At 37.5% G+C, this 25,927-nt stretch overlaps 1 long non-coding RNA gene across 2 annotated transcripts; it reads right to left on the bottom strand.

Annotated features, from left to right (window-relative positions):
* Window positions 1–8,839: 8,839 nt before the first annotated feature.
* LOC310736920 lies at window positions 8,840–18,807 on the bottom strand. 2 transcript variants are annotated; one of them, XR_014536706.1, is made up of 2 exons: window positions 18,418–18,807; window positions 8,840–9,425 (listed from the first exon to the last, which is right to left on the bottom strand). It is a non-coding gene; the product is annotated as an uncharacterized lncRNA (long non-coding RNA). The 2 variants fall into 2 exon arrangements; XR_014536707.1 differs by lacking the exon at window positions 18,418–18,807 and adding an exon at window positions 15,613–16,009.
* Window positions 18,808–25,927: the final 7,120 nt, after the last annotated feature.

Below are 25,927 nucleotides of genomic sequence, written 5' to 3'. Positions count from 1 at the left end.
GCTTATAAAATTAGATATTGTTCTTGAGCATGTAGAAGAACTGTGTTCTGCTGTCCATGTAGCTTTTTAAATCAGCCAAATTCAACATATAACATGATGTTAGATTGTTATGCCCAAACAAAAAATTCATGGAAAGAAATCATGAAGAGGTTTCCCATGCGATCTACGATGCCTGTGGTGTCTTTTCAGATCAGGGAAGAATCACACAGCACGGCGCATACGTTTTCTTCAACTAAATGCAGATAACAGAAAAGTATGTATACACGCTGGAAAAAAAAACCGAGCTAAAACTGTTCCTGATTTATTAAGAAAACATAGTAACCAGAGATGTGTGAGCCCAGACAGTCCCAGACATTCTGTATACCTTAAATAATCATATTATAAAGCTTATATAGCCACTAAACAGACACAATAGGCACATGCAATATAAGAACTAATAGAAAACCCATCTTAATAACACTTGAAACAAAAATACTCAGACAAACAGACAGTAATGATGCACAAAATAGCAAAAATCGATCATTAACACAGTGAAATCAGGGGAGAGCGCGAACGCAGTCCCCCACTACCACAAATTATGCAGTCGAGATTCCCACATTTGGGGAATTCGCAGGAGTCAGCACAACCGGAGTGCAATGGCTGAGCCTCACCCTGGGTGAACCACCTACTTGATCATGGTATCTCCCCTGCCAGGTAAGTATGAGTTCTACAAGCATCAGCTACAGACTGCACCACAGCACACACTGTTCACCATCATGGTGAGCAAAACAGCATTAAACCATTACACACATTCCCGAGAGTAAAACATTGCAATCTAAAAGCACTGCAACAACACCACTACATTTAGTACACATACAGGAGAGTGATCTACTGTTTTATTAACAACAAAAACCACTCACACTTCCCATGATGCACTGCATCTGAATATGTAATAAGATGATCAGGGAATTGCTTTTTTTAAGGTAGCAGATGCATAAAAATCAGAAGTCTGGGGAAAAAAAAAAAAAAAAAAGATGCTGAAACTATATTGTAAGCTTTAAAAGTCAGTAAACATATTTTTAACTATTTGATTTAAACAGGCTGTTTCAAAGGATCTACGGTATAAGCCCCATCCCCTGTGTAGTTGGGTTAAAAAACTTATCTAGAAAAAAAACACTTCATTGTTTTATTGAATAAATCAGTCAAATGCTTCAAAATTTGTAATTACAAGTGACTACATATCAACTGTCTAAGAAAACAGAGCGCTAAACAAACACGAATTGCAGGTAAACGTTTAATCCAACCGATAACGAGAGCCTGGATACATCGTTCTGCCTGATATTTGTATGCATTTAGTTGTCACAATTTAGTATTTGTATAATTGTATAATATTAAGACAATGATTTTAATATTAGGTGCCAAAAATTACCCAAACATATTTAGTTGTAACTGTTAAATGTTGATGGCAGATATAGATAATGATTTGAATAGTGTTAAAAAGGATCCTTTAAAATAATAAAGCCACTTCACACAAAAAAAAAATAAAAAAAAAATAAAATAAAAAGCAAACAGACACGGATTAAACAAACCCTAAAAGGAAACCATATTCCTTTGTCAACTGAGCACAGTGAGATTACAAATAGCTCATATGCATGACTCCATTTCTAAGTAACAAGTGAAGATCAGATTGATACTGACCTACAAAGCTGATGCACCGTTCCTGGAAAAAACGCAATACAGGATCGATGCATGGAGATGGTGGAGCAAGCCCAGTATCAGATATTAAACTAATAAGAACAGATACTACACTTGTTTGTTGCCAAAAGGCCAAGAATAAATATCTATAACTGCCAACAACAAACAGACACATTCTACACAACAGTAGACCTGAGAACTGAGAGAGCTGCTTTCTCTTTATATTGGACAATAAACCAGTATAAAACATAGGGAATGTAGCAGTCACACTCAAATTAGCAGGAAAATGGGATAAAACTTTTAATTCACACAAAACAAGAGAAAAACTATAATGAAAGCACAAACTGACCACTCAGAAACATGAATATCAAAATCCAACAAACTCACATTGTTTTAGAAAGTAGATTTCAGAAAATACCTTAAAACTGGACGAATATCCTTCAACTGGAGCAACCAGCACATGACAACACAAATGTGGGGAATTTAAACTAATCAAATACAGGAAGCTATGTCACACAGCTCAACTATAGAAATAAAAATGGGTGTTACACAGGTTCTTTGGAGAAGGTATATTACTATAAAGCACAAAATGTGTCTTTGGGTACTTCCTTGGAACCAACTGGCTTTATCTTGGATAAAAGCTTATTTTGGTATCTCAACCCTGGATTCTGAACTTTCTTTTACTTGATATTTTAACTTTTTTACTGACTCTATTACTTCTGCTGGTAATTAGCCATGACACTTTCTGGCTTTAGTTTTGTCTTCAGTAAATGAATGCATACTTGATGATTGATCAATTGATCAAGTGACTCAGCTACTACAGAATATTCCACTTCTTTCCCTTCAAAACTCTGGAGTTTCTTATGCTGATCATTTTCCAACTATGGTATGACGTGCCATCCTGTAATTCCTAAACTCTTTTTCCAAACTGGATGTGAAAACCCTTAAAACAATTTTAAAAGAGCACTTTGAACCCATATTTTTACACAACAGTAACACTCAAAATATATTTGAGTACTCTTTTCACATCTGCTCATAAAGATTGACATTGTAATTGAGTCTGGGTCCATGTAGCGTCTCAAATCAGCCAACTACTTTAATTAATGTGAAAAAAGTTACTTACACAAATGAACAGAAAAACATCATAAATAGTACATGTCTATCTTTGATACAACAAAAGTCAGGGGGAGAGCGCGAACGCAGTCCCCCACTACCACAAATTATGCAGTCGAGATTCCCACATTTGGGGAATTCGCAGGGGTCAGCACAACCGGAGTGCAATGGCTGAGCCTCACCCTGGGTGAACCACCTTCTTGATCATGGTATCTCCCCTGCCAGGTAAGTATGAGTTCTACAAGCATCAGCTACGGACTGCACCACAGCACACACTGTTCACCATCATGGTGAGCAAAATAGCGCTGAACCATTACACACATTTTAGAGTGTAAAACACTGCAATCTAAAAGCACTGCAAAAGCACTACCTTTATTACACATAAACCAGTGCAAGCTACTGTTTTATTAACAACCAAAACCACTCACACATTCCATGATGCCAATGAATTGGTTTTTATTTTTATTTTTATTTTTTTTTAAGTAACATACTAAAAATCACAAGTCTGCCCAGGAGAAAGAGTGCATCACTGCATGGTAAGCTTTGACAATCAGTAGAATATTTTCAACAATACTTAATAAAGTTTATTTTTAGGTCTCGCTAGAATTAAAGCCCTGCCCCCGTATTCACAGGTTAAAACAAGTTCTCTACAAAAAAAAAAATCACTTCCATTCACTGTTTTAGTGAATAAATCAGACAAATGCTTTGAAATTTGTGACTATATATCAACTGTGCGATTGGTAATGAGTCTGACTGATAACGAGAATACAAATACACAGTTCCGCCTAATATCAATTTATTAGTTTATGATTTATTACCCGTATGATTGTATTTTTCAGAAACGATGTTTTTAAGTATTTAGTGCCATATTAAGTTTAACTATGTAGACTGTACACTTTAACTGTGTTGCTATATTAGCTAAATGTTGAAACAGATATGCCTTGTATAGTGTTAAAAAAAGAATTTGGAGAAATAAGAGTAATTCCTAAGTGAGCACACTGATCCTGCATAAATAAACTCTGAAACTAAAGAGCTTCACTGTCTTCTTCTTCTTCTTTCGGCTTCTCCCATTAGGGGTCGCCATAGCGGATCATCTGTCTCCATACCCCCCTGTCCTCTACATCTGCCTCTTTCAACCCAACTACCTGCATGTCTTCCCTGATCACCTGCACATTATCAACTTGTGCTGTTAATATCATGAACAGCAGCTACGCTACTTTCTCTCCACTGCTTCTCTTTCTCTCCCCATCCCGAGACACCCTGAGGTTCCATCAGCTCCAGTCACCTCCCACCTCGTGATGATTCCGGACCTTTGAAGAAGTAGATGCCGAACTCGCAAACATCCCGAACCATCTTGAGACTTACCAGTGCCAACTGGATCCCACTACATGTGTGGAGTTTTGACATTGGACCTCCTGGAGTGTTTAAAGGCTCTGGCATGGAGAAGCTGATGCTGGATCTGTGATGATCACAAATGCTGAGCTCATAAAACTAGGAGCTACTAACCATAAAGACTGTATAAGACTGCAGAAAGAACATCACTTATAATCTTATACTCCAGTACTCATGTTAGTTCTCACTCTCCAGTGTTCTGTATTGTTGAAAGATTTATGATCACACTCTTGATGTCACCCAAATGAGGATAGGTTCCCCTTTTGAGTCTGGTTCCTCTCAAGGTTTCTTCCTCATAACATCTAGGGGAGTTTTTCCTTGCCACGGCTGCTCATCAGGGATAAATGCACACCGTTCACCTTAACTGTTGATTTCTGTAAAGCTGCTTTGAGACAATGTCTGTTGTGAAAAGCGCTATACAAATAAACTTGACTTGATTTGACTTCCCTGACCACATCCATAAACCACCTCCTTGGCCTTCCTCTTTTCCTCCTTCCTGGTGGCTCCATCCTCAGCATTCTCCTACCGATATACCGCATGTTCCTCCTCTGCACATGTTCAAACCATCTCAATCTCGCCTCCCTCACCATATCTCCAAAACATCCTACATGCTCCTCCTCTGCACATGTTCAAACCATCTCAATCTCGCCTCCCTCACCATATCTCCAAAACATCCTACATGCGCTGTTCTTCTAATGAACTCATTTCTAATCCTGTCCATCAACTCATTTCTAATCCTGTCCATCATCGTCACTTCCAACAAAAACTTCAGCATCTTCAGCTCTGCTACCTTCAGCTCCACCTCCTGTCTTTTACTCAATGCCACTGTCTCTAAACCATACAACATCGCACTTCCTCATTCCACCACCTCGTCTCTGTATCTTCCTTTCTATTTTCAGATGTCACACCAAGTACCTTACTAGCTGTCTCCCATATCACTTCAGCAGTAGTTGCACAATCATCCAGCACCTCTTCACCAGCACTGAGCCCCTGTCTGACCTTTATCTCTTTCATCCACACCATGATAGAACAGTTTAAACCCCCCGACAATGTTCCTAGCCTAACGCCCTGGCTTGTGCAATCCTAATATCGGAGTTAGAAAGCTTTACTATAGTAAACGGAATTACATCGGATTACGCCAACGTATATGCACAATGCCTCTGGTAAGTAACTAATGAACATAATACACAACGCTGATCTTTCTTTAACAGTAGAGAGGGGGTGCACCGTTCCCGGAGATACTGCAATACCGGGTCGATGCGTGGAGTGGACGGAGCAAGCCCCTATTCCATCTCCCTGTTCCAAAAATCAATTTAATATATGGTCCCCGGATAGGGGACGTATCAGATATTAAACTGATAAGAACAGATACTACACTTGATCTTAGCCAAAAGGCCGAGAAGCGATACCGATAACTTCCACCAACAAACAGACACATTCTACATCACAGTAGACCAGAGGACGGTGACCGCTGATTTCTCTTTATTTTGGATAACAAACCAGAATAAAACACAGGGAATGTAGCGGTAATTTTTAAATGAGCAGGAAAATGCGATTAAACTCGTAATTCACACAAAACAAAAGAGAAATTATAATATATGCACAAACCGACCAATCGAATATCAAAAAGTTACACACTGCAGAATCACATTGTTTTAGAAAGTAGATTTCACAATAAAGACTTTAATAAGATAAACATCCTTCATCTGAAGTGACCAATACATGACAACACAAATGTGGGAAATTTTAAAACATTTAAAAACTGACCCGAATAATGTAACACTGCCCCCAGAGGCCAAATAAGATACTGCATAAAAAAAACAGCTCAAGAAGAAAAAAAGTACAATATTTCCATAACCGTATTATATACTCATGCACATGAAATATTTGCACGGGGATTGAAGTTGACATTGAAAGGATCAATTTTGGGCGATAGTTCTTGTACAACACGTGTTTGAACCTCAAACACGGACCGAATATACATTTCAACATCAAATATTGTGACAGTACAGAGAAATACTTGCGTGTTTCTTAGTGACACAAATGCTGAACATCTTCAGAAATAAAACATATCTTTAACACTTTTTAACATCCTTCTACTAAGTCCCACATTTACTAAAGAAGAAATGTTCATCTTTGCACAAGCGTCTCTCTTCCGCCATTTTCAAAGAGCAGTTTATAGGCTGTAGATCATATACAGCACTGCCTTCCTTCTTTTCATTTACTATGGACTCTGAATTTATGTCTAAAAAGTGTCTTGACCTACCTTACAGACTGTCAGAAGCATCTGAAGAAGAGTCTTGATTCCACGATCCAAACTCCTCCGACTATGAAAACAATTGCTAAGGAAATAATTTCAAACATTTGAACGCCACCTAGGGATCTAAATCAATACAGCGAGACAAAAAGCAATTAACTAATTATAATAACTATACACCCTTCATATTTACAATTACTGCAATACATCAATAAACAGATTCACGGCCTGGTCCTGTAGACAATCACAGATTACAAGGTGATGGGTACTGTTGTAGAAAAACACCCAATGATTTAATTTTAAAGGGGGGGATAAACAAATATTTAAAAATAAAATAAGCAGAAGGGGAACTTTTCATGCAATGTTTTACGAAATTAAAACATTGAATAAAAATTACAAAGCAAATAATAACCTTAAAAAATGAGCCCTAAGAGGTAGAGAAACATTTTTAAATAAGGATATTTATGGGAAAGTTTTAAAAAACCCAGAAAAATATAAATGATTAAATATTAAAAACTCAGAGCTGAAGGAAAATAAAAAAAACTCCTTTATAATTCCCCAACAGGACAGTACCCCTTTCTCACAGGGACAGTGCAAATTGGAGAATAAGTGAATATAACATAAGTAAAAAGCCAGAAGAAAGCGGGAAACACTGCAGCTAAAGTGCTAAAGCACACCCAGAGGTGAAGAGAACGTGTGTGGATTCATACAGAGAAGTTAAATCTGCACAAGCAGACATGAAGAAACCTATGCAGGAAAGTGAAGGTGTATCCGAAATATCAAGTACAACGCAGGTAGAAGATATCGAAAGCCAGATGGAGAGATGAAAAAGGTGCAGTGGTGGATTAAGTACACAAACCATGTACTTGAGTTAAAATAGAGATACACTCAGTAAAGTATTACTCCAGTAAAAGTATTTGCCTTCCAATGTACTTAAGTATCCAAAAAACTATGATTTATTATGGCTATAATTTTGTCACAAGACTCTTGTTTAATCAACTCAGTTTATGTGAAAAGACTCTAATAGTACTCTCAGCACACCAATTTATGAATAGAATGATTTTAATGAGTCAAACACTGATTAATATCTATTAAAATCATCATGAGCCCAAAACCTTCTTTTTAACTACATTAAAAATATTGCACAAATAAAGCAACAGGTGTTGTGGCAGGTTATAGTCAGGAGTTTCTTCCATCATTTATTATTCTCAAAATGTTATGCAAAATGTGTTGAACTGATGGTGAACTGTATGTTTGTGCTAAGTAGATACCACCAAGCAGCAATCACTCATTACTCATTGAAAAGTATACAGTATCTCACAAAATTGAGTACACCCCTAACATTTTAGAAATCATTTTATTATATTTTCTCAGGGACAATACTATAGAAATAAAAAATGTAATATACTTCAGAGGACTAAGTTTGACTAATAAACTTTCACATTTCCAATTAAAAGTAATGTGAATCCAACATATTGCATAAGATGCTTTAAAAAAATCCACTTTTGTAAAATTAGAGAGATCTTTATAAAGGACAGTCTATGGAACATTTGCCCATGATGCTAAAAGCTTATATGAAAATACTAACTGCAATGCACAGAGTTTGCTATTTACAAGGAAAGATAAGCCTGTGACCTGTGACTGATCTGCTCTCAGAGGAGATTGGGGTACAGAAAGAACACAATCAAAACTGAGTGGAAAGAGGGATATATATACACAATACATTTTTTTTTACTTTGAATCTGCTTTTCAAACATTGGACGTTTCAATAAATAATATTCAAATGTTATTTGTAAAAAGTGGACATTGTCCCAAAGAGGCTTGATAGAAAAAATTGATTATAAATATTAATTTTACATTTAGTTTATACAAGTTATCCATAATGAGCAAGCCAGTAGCCAAAGAAAAACTCTGATATTAGGAAGAAACCATGAGTGGAATCAGACTTAAAACTGAACCCATCATCATTTGGGTGACACAGAATGTCCATTAATTATGGTTCCATCATAAACTATTGTAGCATACTGTTTATATTAATTACAGTCCAAATCCATCAGTAGGATTCTTGACTTTTAATCTATTTATCTTCACTTTTGATTATTTGAACTAGAAAGATCTGGATAAAAAAATCTCAGACTCAAACACTTCACACAGTAAATATAACTCATGGTACAAGGCCTTATGCACATACAATAATTCATCTCTTCACTTATATGCACTGACACATAAACTTACACACACACACACACACACACACACACACACACTGATACCTGAACACATTTCTTGGCGTTTATACACATACAATTATACTGGTTTTATACCATTTTACTGCACATTTTGTTCATTTGAATTCTCATTATTGAGAATTTAATAAAAATTTTAACTGATGATATAAAATACACTTTTTGTTTAGGCTAGAAAACAAACAAAATGACATTACGACAATGTATTTATAGCACGATTATCCTATATAGTATTGGATGTACAGTAAGAGTAGAAGCTGGACTTTTGCTTATAACTAATATGTTTATTTGATGAGGTAAAGGATATTTTACTCCTTTCTAGTTAAGTGTGAAGGGGTATATAGGGGGTGTTTGATCTGAATTCCAGGAGTACAGTGTAGAGGAATGGACTTAGCAAGTTTGCAAGGTAGTCAGTTGGCCCCATTATTGTCTTTCTCCATTTCAGATTTCTTTCACTTTGGCATAAGGCTTTAAGAAGCTTCAGAAGAGGGAAAATATGGTATTTATTTGTATTTTTAAACAATGTGACATTTGGAGATGATGGTGCCACTCAACTGTGGTCCTGAGCCATTGTAGTAGACTGTGTAATTACAGTCCACATCCATCCTCAAAGTTCTTGAGTTGCTCATTAACTTCATGGATCTTTAGGCTATTGATGTAGAACCATTCCCAGCTGCACAGAGTGGCCACCAATTAAAGATAACTCCACCTAGAGGTGGAGTATAAGAATGAAACAGACAGATCTGAAGAGAAGAGAAGAGAAGAGAAGAGAAGAGAAGAGAAGAGAAGAGAAGAGAAGAAAAAAAAAGAGAAGAGAAGAGAAGAGAAGAGAAGAGAAGAGAAGAGAAGAGAAGAGAAGGGAAAACAGTATTGTTAAGCATTGTCATTGTTTGTTAATTGTTTAAAGACACTGTGATCAAGGTACAGATATTGACTGTTAACTTTTGGCACTTTTAGTTTTGCTGCCTAAGCAAAAGTCTTTGTTAAGACATGAGGAATAAGAAACAGCACACCATAATGCTTTCAATAGATATGAACTAATACAAAACCCATCTTAATAATAACCTTGATATAAAAACGACTCAAACAAACAGAGATGATGCACAAAATTCCCTTCAAAACTCGGCTTTGATTTGGCCAGACAGTACAGTATATCCCTATACAAGTCAGAATTCATCTGAACCAACATCTCTCCATACATCAGTTTTGAGTCAATTGGGGAAAAAAAGGGACACGGTAGACTACATAATGAAGAAATGTATTTACTAAACCCTTCCTTCAAATTAACGGTGAATAACCTCAAATGAATGATAAGAAAGCAATTTAAGCCCATATTTCTTCGTACAACAGTAACACGTAAAATGTATATTTGAGTACTTCTTCCACATCTGCTTATAAAATTAAATATTGTTCTTGAGCATGTAGAAGAACTGTGTTCTGGTGACCATGTAGCTTTTCAAATCAGCCAAATTCAACATATAACATGATGTTAGATTGTTATGCCCAAACAAAAAATTCATGGAAAGAAATCATTAAGAGGTTTTCCATGCGATCTACGATGCCTGTGGTGTCTTTTCAGATCAGGGAAGAATCACACAGCACGGCGCATACGTTTTCTTCAACTAAATGCAGATAACAGAAAAGTATGTATACACGCTGGGAAAAAAAACCCCGAGCTAAAACTGTTCCTGATTCATTAAGAAAACATAGTAACCAGAGATGTGTGAGCCCAGACAATCCCAGACATTCTGTATACCTTATATAATCATATTATAAAGCTTATATAGACACTAAACAGACACAATAGGCACATGCAATATAAGAACTAATAGAAAGCCCATCTTAATAACACTTGAAATAAAAACTACTCAGACAATCATACACAAATTATGCACAAAATAGCAAAATTCTATCATTAACACAGTGAAATCAGGGGAGAGCGCGAACGCAGTCCCCCACTACCACAAATTATGCAGTCGAGATTCCCACATTTGGGGAATTCGCAGGGGTCAGCACAACCGGAGTGCAATGGCTGAGCCTCGCCCTGGGTGAACCACCTTCTTGATCATGGTATCTCCCCTGCCAGGTAAGTATGAGTTCTACAAGCATCAGATAGGGACTGCACCACATCACACACTGTTCACCATCATGGTGAGCAAAACAGCACTAAACCATTATACACATTCCCGAGAATAAAACACTGCAATCTAAAAGCAATGCAAAAGCAATACTACCTTTATTACACACACACCAGTGCAATCTGTTTTATTAACAAGCAAACCCACTCTCCCACCCCATGATGCACTGCTACTGAATATGTAATAAGCTGATCAGGGAATTGCTTCTTTTAAGTAACACAATAAAATCACTGAAGTCTGCCCAGGAGAAAGAGTGCGTCACCACATGGTAAGCTTGGACAAACAGTAGAATATTTCCAACAATGTTTAATAAAGGTTCTTTTTAAGTCTCGCTAGTGTTAAAGCCCTGCCCCCGTATTCACAGGTTAAAACAAGTTCTCTACAAAATAATCACTTCCATTCACTGTTTTAGTAAATAAATCAGACAATTGCTTTGAACTTTGTGACTATGTATCAACTGTCCGACTGGTAAGGAGTCCGACTGATAACGAGAGTACAGATACACAGTTCCGCCTAATATCAATTTATTAGTTTATGATTTATTACCCGTATAATTTTATTTTTTAGAAACGATGTTTTTAAGTATTTAGTGCCATATTAAGTTTAACTACATATATCTTACGTATATATGTATATCAGCTAAATGTTGAAAGAGATATGCTTTGTATATTGTTAAAAGAATAATTTGAAGAAATAAGAGTAATTCCTAAGTAAGCACATTGATTCTGCATGAATAAACTCTGAAACTAGAATGCTTCACTGTCTTCTTCTTCTTTCGGCTTCTCCCATTAGGGGTCGCCACAGAAGATCATCTGTCTCCATACCCCCCTGTCCTCTACATCTGCCTCTTTCAAACCAACTACCTGCATGTCTTCCCTCACCACATCCATAAACCGCCTCCTTGGCCATCCTCTTTTCCTCCTTCCTGATGGCTCCATCCTCAGCATTATCGTACCAATATACAGTACCCCATGTCCCTCCTCTTCACAAACCATCTCAATCTCGCCTCCCTCACCGTGTCTCCAAAACGTCCTACATGCGCTGTTCCTCTAATAAACTCATTTCTAATCCTGTCCATCCTTGTCACTCCCAACGAAAACCTTAACATCTTCAGCTCTGCTACCTCCAGCTCCACCTCCTGTCTTTTACTCAATGCCACTGTCTCTAAACCATACAACATCGCAGGTCTCACCACAGTCATAAACACTTTCCCTTTCATTCTTGCAGATACTCTACTATCACAAATCACTCCTGCTATCACTCTTCTCCACCCACTCCACCCTGCCTGCACTCTTTTCTTCACTTCTCTAACACTCTCCATTACTTTGCACTGCTGACACCAGGTACCTGAACTCCTCCACCTTCTCCACCTCTTCTCCCTGCAACTGCACCCCTCCACTGCCCTCCCTCTCATTCACACACATGTATTCTGTCTTACTCCTACTGACTTTCATTCCCCTTCTCTCCAGAGCGTACCTCCACCTCTCCAGGCTCTGCTCAACCTGCTTCCTACTCTCACAACAAATAACAATATCATCCACGATCATCATAGTCCATGGAGACTCCTGTCTGACCTCTTCTGTCAACCTGTCCATCACCACTGCAAACAGGAAAGGGTTCAGAGCCGATCCTTGATGTAGTCAGACCTCAACCATGAACCAGTCTGTCGTTCCTACTGCACACTTCACTGCTGTCACACTGTCCTCATACATGTCCTGCACAACCCTCACATACTTCTTACAATACCACAATTCCTCTCTCTGCACCCTGTCGTACGCTTTCTCTAAATCCACAAAACACACAATGCAACTCCTTCTGACCTTCTCTATAATTATCCATCAACATTCTCAAAGCAAATAATTCATCTGTGGTGCTCGTCCTCGGGCATAAAACCATACTGTTGCTCACAGATGGTCACCTCTTCTCTCAGCTTGGCTTCCACTACTCTTTGCCATAACTTCATGGTGTGACTCAATTTAATTCCCCTGTAGTTACTGCAGATCTGCACACTCCTTCGCCATTTCTCAGGCACCCTCTCACCTTCCAAAATCCTGTTAAACAGTCTTGTTAAAAACTCCACTGCCATCTCTCCTAAACATCTCCATGCTTCTACATGTGTCATCTGGCCCAACCGACTTTCCACTCTTCATCCTCTTAATCGCTCTTCTCAACACACTTTCCTCACTAGTCAACACATTTCCATCTTCATCCTTTATTGCTCTAACTTGTAGCACATCCATTACAGCTCGGTCCCTCTGCCCGGCCAAACGGTACAAATCCTTTTCTCCCTCCTTAGTGTCCAACTTCTCATACAGCTCCTTATATGCCTTTTGCCACATCCCTCTTTACCTGCTGCCGCATCCCCTTGTACTCCCTGGACTCCCTGCATTACGAATTCTACACGCATTTCGGGTTATACCCTCTTTCCGGTTCATACTTCTCCTCAAGCCTCTGCCCTGTATATGTTCAGACTAAATAAAGACAAGGTGTTTAACAATACTCCGGTTTCCGACTCGCAGATCACTGGTAAGTGGCGCTATGGTGAGCCATTTTTTTTTTTTTTTTTTTAAAGGCCCGCGGGCAACTTTGTGGTCCTTGCGGACGACCTGGCGCCATGTTGGTGACCCGTGCCTTACATGCTCACATCATAAAGCTTCTATAGTCACTTAACAGACACAATAGGCACATGCATTAAAATAACTGATAAGAAACCCCATCTTAACACTAAAAAAATAACTACTCAGACAATCATACACAAATTATGCACAAAATAGCAATATTCTATCATTAACACAGTGAAATCAGGGGAGAGCGCGAACGCAGTCCCCCACTACCACAAATTATGCAGTCGAGATTCCCACATTTGGGGAATTCGCAGGGGTCAGCACAACCGGAGTGCAATGGCTGAGCCTCGCCCTGGGTGAACCACCTTCTTGATCATGGTATCTCCCCTGCCAGGTAAGTATGAGTTCTACAAGCATCAGCTACGGACTGCACCACAGCACACACTGTTCACCATCATGGTGAGCAAAATAGCGCTGAACCATTACACACATTTCCGAGTGTAAAACACTGCAATCTAAAAGCAATGCAAAAGCAATACTGCCTTTATTAAACACACACCAGTGCAATCTACTGTTTTATTAACAACCAAAACCACTCATGCGTCCCAGGATGCACTGCTTCTTAATATGTAATAAGATGTTCAGAGAATTGCTTCATTTCAAGTAACATACAAAAATCAGTAAGCTTTGACAATCAGTAAAATATTTCCAACAATGTTTAATATGTTTTTTTTTATCTCGGTAGTGTTAAAGCCCCGCCCCCGTATTTACATTTGCGACTATATATCAACTGTTCGGCCGGTAATGAGTCCGACTGACAACGAAAGTCTAGATACATAGTTCCGCCTAGTTTCAACTCATTAGTTATTATTTATTACCAGAATAATTTTGTTTTAGAGACGCCGTTTTTAAGTATTTAGTGCCACTTTAAGTTTAACTGTAGACAATGTTTCTGAGGTTGTTATAACCGCTGAATGTTAAGAGATATAATGCGTATTGTGTTAAAAAAATCATGTGAAGAAATAGTCATTCCTACGTGAGCACACGGATCCTGCATGAACGAAGTCTTAAACTTAAAACACTACATTGCAACATATTTGATAAATAAAATAGATAACAATATCATAGTATGCACAAACTCGCTTGTATACAAAGCTGATCTTTCTTTAACAGTAGAGAGGGGGTGCACCGTTCCCGGAGATACTGCAATACCGGGTCGATGCGTGGAGTGGACGGAGCAAGCCCCTATTCCATCTCCCAGTTCCAAAAATCAATTTAATATATGGTCCCCGGATAGGGGACGTATCAGATATTAAACTGATAAGAACAGATACTACACTTGATCTTAGCCAAAAGGCCGAGAAGCGATACCGATAACTTCCACCAACAAACAGACACATTCTACATCACAGTAGACCAGAGGACGGTGACCGCTGATTTCTCTTTATTTTGGATAACAAACCAGAATAAAACACAGGGAATGTAGCGGTAATTTTTAAATGAGCAGGAAAATGCGATTAAACTCGTAATTCACACAAAACAAAAGAGAAATTATAATATATGCACAAACCGACCAATCGAATATCAAAAAGTTACACACTGCAGAATCACATTGTTTTAGAAAGTAGATTTCACAATAAAGACTTTAATAAGATAAACATCCTTCATCTGAAGTGACCAATACATGACAACACAAATGTGGGAAATTTTAAAACATTTAAAAACTGACCCGAATAATGTAACACTGCCCCCAGAGGCCAAATAAGATACTGCATAAAAAAAACAGCTCAAGAAGAAAAAAAGTACAATATTTCCATAACCGTATTATATACTCATGCACATGAAATATTTGCACGGGGATTGAAGTTGACATTGAAAGGATCAATTTTGGGCGATAGTTCTTGTACAACACGTGTTTGAACCTCAAACACGGACCGAATATACATTTCAACATCAAATATTGTGACAGTACAGAGAAATTCTTGCGTGTTTCTTAGTGACACAAATGCTGAACATCTTCAGAAATAAAACATATCTTTAACACTTTTTAACATCCTTCTACTAAGTCCCACATTTACTAAAGAAGAAATGTTCATCTTTGCACAAGCGTCTCTCTTCCGCCATTTTCAAAGAGCAGTTTATAGGCTGTAGATCATATACAGCACTGCCTTCCTTCTTTTCATTTACTATGGACTCTGAATTTATGTCTAAAAAGTGTCTTGACCTACCTTACAGACTGTCAGAAGCATCTGAAGAAGAGTCTTGATTCCACGATCCAAACTCCTCCGACTATGAAAACAATTGCTAAGGAAATAATTTCAAACATTTGAACGCCACCTAGGGATCTAAATCAATACAGCGAGACAAAAAGCAATTAACTAATTATAATAACTATACACCCTTCATATTTACAATTACTGCAATACATCAATAAACAGATTCACGGCCTGGTCCTGTAGACAATCACAGATTACAAGGTGATGGGTACTGTTGTAGAAAAACACCCAATGATTTAATTTTAAAGGGGGGGATAAACAAATATTTAAAAATAAAATAAGCAGAAGGGGAACTTTTCATGCAATGTTTTACGAAATTAAAACATTGAATAAAAATTACAAAGCAAATAATAACCTTAAAAAATGAGCCCTAAGAGGTAGAGAAACATTTTTAAATAAGGATATTTATGGGAAAGTTTTAAAAAACCCAGAAAAATATAAATGATTAAATATTAAAAACTCAGAACTGAAGGAAAATAAAAAAAACTCCTTTATAATTCCCCAACAGGACAGTACCCCTTTCTCACAGGGACAGTGCAAATTGGAGAATAAGTGAATATAACATAAGTAAAAAGCCAGAAGAAAGCGGGAAACACTGCAGCTAAAGTGCTAAAGCACACCCAGAGGTGAAGAGAACGTGTGTGGATTCATACAGAGAAGTTAAATCTGCACAAGCAGACATGAAGAAACCTATGCAGGAAAGTGAAGGTGTATCCGAAATATCAAGTACAACGCAGGTAGAAGATATCGAAAGCCAGATGGAGAGATGAAAAAGGTGCAGTGGTGGATTAAGTACACAAACCATGTACTTGAGTTAAAATAGAGATACACTCAGTAAAGTATTACTCCAGTAAAAGTATTTGCCTTCCAATGTACTTAAGTATCCAAAAAACTATGATTTATTATGGCTATAATTTTGTCACAAGACTCTTGTTTAATCAACTCAGTTTATGTGAAAAGACTCTAATAGTACTCTCAGCACACCAATTTATGAATAGAATGATTTTAATGAGTCAAACACTGATTAATATCTATTAAAATCATCATGAGCCCAAAACCTTCTTTTTAACTACATTAAAAATATTGCACAAATAAAGCAACAGGTGTTGTGGCAGGTTATAGTCAGGAGTTTCTTCCATCATTTATTATTCTCAAAATGTTATGCAAAATGTGTTGAACTGATGGTGAACTGTATGTTTGTGCTAAGTAGATACCACCAAGCAGCAATCACTCATTACTCATTGAAAAGTATACAGTATCTCACAAAATTGAGTACACCCCTAACATTTTAGAAATCATTTTATTATATTTTCTCAGGGACAATACTATAGAAATAAAAAATGTAATATACTTCAGAGGACTAAGTTTGACTAATAAACTTTCACATTTCCAATTAAAAGTAATGTGAATCCAACATATTGCATAAGATGCTTTAAAAAAATCCACTTTTGTAAAATTAGAGAGATCTTTATAAAGGACAGTCTATGGAACATTTGCCCATGATGCTAAAAGCTTATATGAAAATACTAACTGCAATGCACAGAGTTTGCTATTTACAAGGAAAGATAAGCCTGTGACCTGTGACTGATCTGCTCTCAGAGGAGATTGGGGTACAGAAAGAACACAATCAAAACTGAGTGGAAAGAGGGATATATATACACAATACATTTTTTTTAACTTTGAATCTGCTTTTCAAACATTGGACGTTTCAATAAATAATATTCAAATGTTATTTGTAAAAAGTGGACATTGTCCCAAAGAGGCTTGATAGAAAAAATTGATTATAAATATTAATTTTACATTTAGTTTATACAAGTTATCCATAATGAGCAAGCCAGTAGCCAAAGAAAAACTCTGATATTAGGAAGAAACCATGAGTGGAATCAGACCTAAAACTGAACCCATCATCATTTGGGTGACACAGAATGTCCATTAATTATGGTTCCATCATAAACTATTGTAGCATACTGTTTATATTAATTACAGTCCAAATCCATCAGTAGGATTCTTGACTTTTAATCTATTTATCTTCACTTTTGATTATTTGAACTAGAAAGATCTGGATAAAAAAATCTCAGACTCAAACACTTCACACAGTAAATATAACTCATGGTACAAGGCCTTATGCACATACAATAATTCATCTCTTCACTTATATGCACTGACACATAAACTTACACACACACACACACACACACACACACACACACACACACACACACACACTGATACCTGAACACATTTCTTGGCGTTTATACACATACAATTATACTGGTTTTATACCATTTTACTGCACATTTTGTTCATTTGAATTCTCATTATTGAGAATTTAATAAAAATTTTAACTGATATAAAATACACTTTTTGTTTAGGCTAGAAAACAAACAAAATGACATTACGACAATGTATTTATAGCACGATTATCCTATATAGTATTGGATGTACAGTAAGAGTAGAAGCTGGACTTTTGCTTATAACTAATATGTTTATTTGATGAGGTAAAGGATATTTTACTCCTTTCTAGTTAAGTGTGAAGGGGTATATAGGGGGTGTTTGATCTGAATTCCAGGAGTACAGTGTAGAGGAATGGACTTAGCAAGTTTGCAAGGTAGTCAGTTGGCCCCATTATTGTCTTTCTCCATTTCAGATTTCTTTCACTTTGGCATAAGGCTTTAAGAAGCTTCAGAAGAGGGAAAATATGGTATTTATTTGTATTTTTAAACAATGTGACATTTGGAGATGATGGTGCCACTCAACTGTGGTCCTGAGCCATTGTAGTAGACTGTGTAATTACAGTCCACATCCATCCTCAAAGTTCTTGAGTTGCTCATTAACTTCATGGATCTTTAGGCTATTGATGTAGAACCATTCCCAGCTGCACAGAGTGGCCACCAATTAAAGATAACTCCACCTAGAGGTGGAGTATAAGAATGAAACAGACAGATCTGAAGAGAAGAGAAGAGAAGAGAAGAGAAGAGAAGAGAAGAGAAGAGAAGAGAAGAGAAGAGAAGAGAAGAGAAGAGAAGAAAAAAAAAGAGAAGAGAAGAGAAGAGAAGAGAAGAGAAGAGAAGAGAAGAGAAGAGAAGAGAAGGGAAAACAGTATTGTTAAGCATTGTCATTGTTTGTTAATTGTTTAAAGACACTGTGATCAAGGTACAGATATTGACTGTTAACTTTTGGCACTTTTAGTTTTGCTGCCTAAGCAAAAGTCTTTGTTAAGACATGAGGAATAAGAAACAGCACACCATAATGCTTTCAATAGATATGAACTAATACAAAACCCATCTTAATAATAACCTTGATATAAAAACGACTCAAACAAACAGAGATGATGCACAAAATTCCCTTCAAAACTCGGCTTTGATTTGGCCAGACAGTACAGTATATCCCTATACAAGTCAGAATTCATCTGAACCAACATCTCTCCATACATCAGTTTTGAGTCAATTGGGGAAAAAAAGGGACACGGTAGACTACATAATGAAGAAATGTATTTACTAAACCCTTCCTTCAAATTAACGGTGAATAACCTCAAATGAATGATAAGAAAGCAATTTAAGCCCATATTTCTTCGTACAACAGTAACACGTAAAATGTATATTTGAGTACTTCTTCCACATCTGCTTATAAAATTAAATATTGTTCTTGAGCATGTAGAAGAACTGTGTTCTGGTGACCATGTAGCTTTTCAAATCAGCCAAATTCAACATATAACATGATGTTAGATTGTTATGCCCAAACAAAAAATTCATGGAAAGAAATCATGAAGAGGTTTTCCATGCGATCTACGATGCCTGTGGTGTCTTTTCAGATCAGGGAAGAATCACACAGCACGGCGCATACGTTTTCTTCAACTAAATGCAGATAACAGAAAAGTATGTATACACGCTGGGAAAAAAAACCCCGAGCTAAAACTGTTCCTGATTCATTAAGAAAACATAGTAACCAGAGATGTGTGAGCCCAGACAATCCCAGACATTCTGTATACCTTATATAATCATATTATAAAGCTTATATAGACACTAAACAGACACAATAGGCACATGCAATATAAGAACTAATAGAAAGCCCATCTTAATAACACTTGAAATAAAAACTACTCAGACAATCATACACAAATTATGCACAAAATAGCAAAATTCTATCATTAACACAGTGAAATCAGGGGAGAGCGCGAACGCAGTCCCCCACTACCACAAATTATGCAGTCGAGATTCCCACATTTGGGGAATTCGCAGGGGTCAGCACAACCGGAGTGCAATGGCTGAGCCTCGCCCTGGGTGAACCACCTTCTTGATCATGGTATCTCCCCTGCCAGGTAAGTATGAGTTCTACAAGCATCAGATAGGGACTGCACCACATCACACACTGTTCACCATCATGGTGAGCAAAACAGCACTAAACCATTATACACATTCCCGAGAATAAAACACTGCAATCTAAAAGCAATGCAAAAGCAATACTACCTTTATTACACACACACCAGTGCAATCTGTTTTATTAACAAGCAAACCCACTCTCCCACCCCATGATGCACTGCTACTGAATATGTAATAAGCTGATCAGGGAATTGCTTCTTTTAAGTAACACAATAAAATCACTGAAGTCTGCCCAGGAGAAAGAGTGCGTCACCACATGGTAAGCTTGGACAAACAGTAGAATATTTCCAACAATGTTTAATAAAGGTTCTTTTTAAGTCTCGCTAGTGTTAAAGCCCTGCCCCCGTATTCACAGGTTAAAACAAGTTCTCTACAAAATAATCACTTCCATTCACTGTTTTAGTAAATAAATCAGACAATTGCTTTGAACTTTGTGACTATGTATCAACTGTCCGACTGGTAAGGAGTCCGACTGATAACGAGAGTACAGATACACAGTTCCGCCTAATATCAATTTATTAGTTTATGATTTATTACCCGTATAATTTTATTTTTTAGAAACGATGTTTTTAAGTATTTAGTGCCATATTAAGTTTAACTACATATATCTTACGTATATATGTATATCAGCTAAATGTTGAAAGAGATATGCTTTGTATATTGTTAAAAGAATAATTTGAAGAAATAAGAGTAATTCCTAAGTAAGCACATTGATTCTGCATGAATAAACTCTGAAACTAGAATGCTTCACTGTCTTCTTCTTCTTCTTCTTTCGGCTTCTCCCATTAGGGGTCGCCACAGAAGATCATCTGTCTCCATACCCCCCTGTCCTCTACATCTGCCTCTTTCAAACCAACTACCTGCATGTCTTCCCTCACCACATCCATAAACCGCCTCCTTGGCCATCCTCTTTTCCTCCTTCCTGATGGCTCCATCCTCAGCATTATCGTACCAATATACAGTACCCCATGTCCCTCCTCTTCACAAACCATCTCAATCTCGCCTCCCTCACCGTGTCTCCAAAACGTCCTACATGCACTGTTCCTCTAATAAACTCATTTCTAATCCTGTCCATCCTTGTCACTCCCAACGAAAACCTTAACATCTTCAGCTCTGCTACCTCCAGCTCCACCTCCTGTCTTTTACTCAATGCCACTGTCTCTAAACCATACAACATCGCAGGTCTCACCACAGTCATAAACACTTTCCCTTTCATTCTTGCAGATACTCTACTATCACAAATCACTCCTGCTATCACTCTTCTCCACCCACTCCACCCTGCCTGCACTCTTTTCTTCACTTCTCTAACACTCTCCATTACTTTGCACTGCTGACACCAGGTACCTGAACTCCTCCACCTTCTCCACCTCTTCTCCCTGCAACTGCACCCCTCCACTGCCCTCCCTCTCATTCACACACATGTATTCTGTCTTACTCCTACTGACTTTCATTCCCCTTCTCTCCAGAGCGTACCTCCACCTCTCCAGGCTCTGCTCAACCTGCTTCCTACTCTCACAACAAATAACAATATCATCCACGATCATCATAGTCCATGGAGACTCCTGTCTGACCTCTTCTGTCAACCTGTCCATCACCACTGCAAACAGGAAAGGGTTCAGAGCCGATCCTTGATGTAGTCCAACCTTCACCATGAACCAGTCTGTCGTTCCTACTGCACACTTCACTGCTGTCACACTGTCCTCATACATGTCCTGCACAACCCTCACATACTTCTTACAATACCACAATTCCTCTCTCTGCACCCTGTCGTACGCTTTCTCTAAATCCACAAAACACACAATGCAACTCCTTCTGACCTTCTCTATAATTATCCATCAACATTCTCAAAGCAAATAATTCATCTGTGGTGCTCGTCCTCGGCATAAAACCATACTGTTGCTCACAGATGGTCACCTCTTCTCTCAGCTTGGCTTCCACTACTCTTTGCCATAACTTCATGGTGTGACTCAATTTAATTCCCCTGTAGTTACTGCAGATCTGCACACTCCTTCGCCATTTCTCAGGCACCCTCTCACCTTCCAAAATCCTGTTAAACAGTCTTGTTAAAAACTCCACTGCCATCTCTCCTAAACATCTCCATGCTTCTACATGTGTCATCTGGCCCAACCGACTTTCCACTCTTCATCCTCTTAATCGCTCTTCTCAACACACTTTCCTCACTAGTCAACACATTTCCATCTTCATCCTTTATTGCTCTAACTTGTAGCACATCCATTACAGCTCGGTCCCTCTGCCTGGCCAAACGGTACAAATCCTTTTCTCCCTCCTTAGTGTCCAACTTCTCATACAGCTCCTTATATGCCTTTTGCCACATCCCTCTTTACCTGCTGCCGCATCCCCTTGTACTCCCTGGACTCCCTGCATTACGAATTCTACACGCATTTCGGGTTATACCCTCTTTCCGGTTCATACTTCTCCTCAAGCCTCTGCCCTGTATATGTTCAGACTAAATAAAGACAAGGTGTTTAACAATACTCCGGTTTCCGACTCGCAGATCACTGGTAAGTGGCGCTATGGTGAGCCATTTTTTTTTTTTTTTTTTAAAGGCCCGCGGGCAACTTTGTGGTCCTTGCGGACGACCTGGCGCCATGTTGGTGACCCGTGCCTTACATGCTCACATCATAAAGCTTCTATAGTCACTTAACAGACACAATAGGCACATGCATTAAAATAACTGATAAGAAACCCCATCTTAACACTAAAAAAATAACTACTCAGACAATCATACACAAATTATGCACAAAATAGCAATATTCTATCATTAACACAGTGAAATCAGGGGAGAGCGCGAACGCAGTCCCCCACTACCACAAATTATGCAGTCGAGATTCCCACATTTGGGGAATTCGCAGGGGTCAGCACAACCGGAGTGCAATGGCTGAGCCTCGCCCTGGGTGAACCACCTTCTTGATCATGGTATCTCCCCTGCCAGGTAAGTATGAGTTCTACAAGCATCAGCTACGGACTGCACCACAGCACACACTGTTCACCATCATGGTGAGCAAAATAGCGCTGAACCATTACACACATTTCCGAGTGTAAAACACTGCAATCTAAAAGCAATGCAAAAGCAATACTGCCTTTATTAAACACACACCAGTGCAATCTACTGTTTTATTAACAACCAAAACCACTCATGCGTCCCAGGATGCACTGCTTCTTAATATGTAATAAGATGTTCAGAGAATTGCTTCATTTCAAGTAACATACAAAAATCAGTAAGCTTTGACAATCAGTAAAATATTTCCAACAATGTTTAATATGTTTTTTTTTTTTTATCTCGGTAGTGTTAAAGCCCCGCCCCCGTATTTACATTTGCGACTATATATCAACTGTTCGGCCGGTAATGAGTCCGACTGACAACGAAAGTCTAGATACATAGTTCCGCCTAGTTTCAACTCATTAGTTATTATTTATTACCAGAATAATTTTGTTTTAGAGACGCCGTTTTTAAGTATTTAGTGCCACTTTAAGTTTAACTGTAGACAATGTTTCTGAGGTTGTTATAACCGCTGAATGTTAAGAGATATAATGCGTATTGTGTTAAAAAAATCATGTGAAGAAATAGTCATTCCTACGTGAGCACACGGATCCTGCATGAACGAAGTCTTAAACTTAAAACACTATATTGCAACATATTTAATAAATAAAATAGATAACAATATCATAGTATGCACAAACTCGCTTGTATACAAAGCTGATCTTTCTTTAACAGTAGAGAGGGGGTGCACCGTTCCCGGAGATACTGCAATACCGGGTCGATGCGTGGAGTGGACGGAGCAAGCCCCTATTCCATCTCCCAGTTCCAAAAATCAACTTAATATATGGTCCCCGGGTAGGGGACGTATCAGATATTAAACTGATAAGAACAGATACTACACTTGATCTTAGCCAAAAGGCCGAGAAGCGATACCGATAACTTCCACCAACAAACAGACACATTCTACATCACAGTAGACCAGAGGACGGTGACCGCTGATTTCTCTTTATTTTGGATAACAAACCAGAATAAAACACAGGGAATGTAGCGGTAATTTTTAAATGAGCAGGAAAATGCGATTAAACTTGTAATTCACACAAAACAAAAGAGAAACTATAATATATGCACAAACCGACCAATCAGAAACGCGAATATCAAAATCTAACACACTGCAGAATCACATTGTTTTAGAAAGTTGATTTCACAACAAAGACTTAAATTAGATAAACATCCTTCATCTGAAGTGACCAACACATGACAACACAAATGTGGGAAATTTAAAAACATTTAAAAACTGACCCGAATAATGTAACACTGCCCCCAGAGGCCAAATGAGATACTGCATGGGAAAACAGCTCAGTTAAACAAAATGTGAAACATTTGTGCAAACATATTACCTACTTCTAAATATAAAACTTGCACAAGGATTTTTTTATACACACAAACATTTGAATATATATATATATATATATATATTCTATTTCTTTAAATTATTGTTTTAACACGATTGAAATCATAATTTCTCTATCAATATTCAGCGGTTACAACAATAAAAAAAAAATTATGTACAATTTAACTTAATGCAGCACTGAATATTTGAAACGGTGTCTCTAAAACATACGATTTCTCATTTCATGAGAAAACAAACAGAACATATCTATACTGACATCCTACAAGTAATTAAAAACTTTCCCGAAAATTTCTCAGCAAAAATTGAGAGCAGTATTTGTAATGCCTGCCCACTAAACACAAACTAAAAGTCTGAATGCAAATTTCATCAAAACTACTCTGACTTATAATAAACAACGTATAATAATTAATGATAATACCTTTAGTTTTCTTTTCGTTGTTCAAACGGTAAACATTTGCATCAATAAAATATCTCTAGTTTTCACCTTTTTTGTAGTTTTCACCCTTTTCCGCCATTTTTAATTAGCAGTTTGCACATGCCTGTAGATCATTTACAGAACTGCCTACCTTCATTTCATTTATTCTGGACGTGAATTTTTTTCCCACAATAATGCATTTACTATAAATCATGTCAAATAAAAACAAAATAATAATCTTGCGTGGTTTACAAAATATCACTATTATCTAAAGCAAGGCCTTGACTATTAGTGCTACAGAATCCAAATAAGCTTTACAGCAGCGCCACCTATGGGTTTACAACAGCAAGACTGATCAGATATACACACACTAACCTCACAATGAATGGACACAATTTAAAGCTTTTCGGATGCATTTTCCAATTCATTTCTGTTTTGCATTGGTTTGCAATTGTTTGCATTGAAATCACTTTGAGAAAATGAAAAAAATCCTAAATGATTTATCTAGCTCTTATTATTTTTCTTTATATACATTCCCCAGTGAGTGTCTAAATTGATTGATTCATCCGTCTTCAATGAACATTTTATTTTGGGAAAAATTACCCCATATTTCAGTCCATCCCAAAGCACTTTAAGGGCAATCTGACAGACTGGCATCCTACTTAAGATTTGTTTTGTTTTTTACTTGCCATGTTTAGTGCATTTTGAGGAGAAGGATTTTACAAGCACTACTGCATTGGCAAAATAGATATGATTTTTCTAGGGGCTTATTGTTTATATTATAATATTAATATGTTACTGTTCGCTGGCATTTAATGGAAAGAGAAAGGCCTTAGTTAAAAAAAAAATCAAATAGGCAAAAGAATTCTGTGTGTCTCATAACCAGTAACCCATCAGTTTCTCATCCAGAGTCTGTTTCTGTATAACAGCCAAGGCCACTGGGATATGTTCAAGATCTGGCATAGTACAGCTACACAAAATTAATGAATGAATACAGGAACAAATGATAGAAAATGCTCTAGAAGTCATTCACTTACATCAGCATTTTCACATCCTTTGAT

The sequence above is a fragment of the Silurus aristotelis genome (assembly GCF_946808225.1).
Source record: "Silurus aristotelis genome assembly, chromosome: 14".
Classification (NCBI taxonomy): Eukaryota; Metazoa; Chordata; class Actinopteri; order Siluriformes; family Siluridae; genus Silurus; species Silurus aristotelis.
This window is presented reverse-complemented; position numbering and strand designations above follow the sequence as displayed.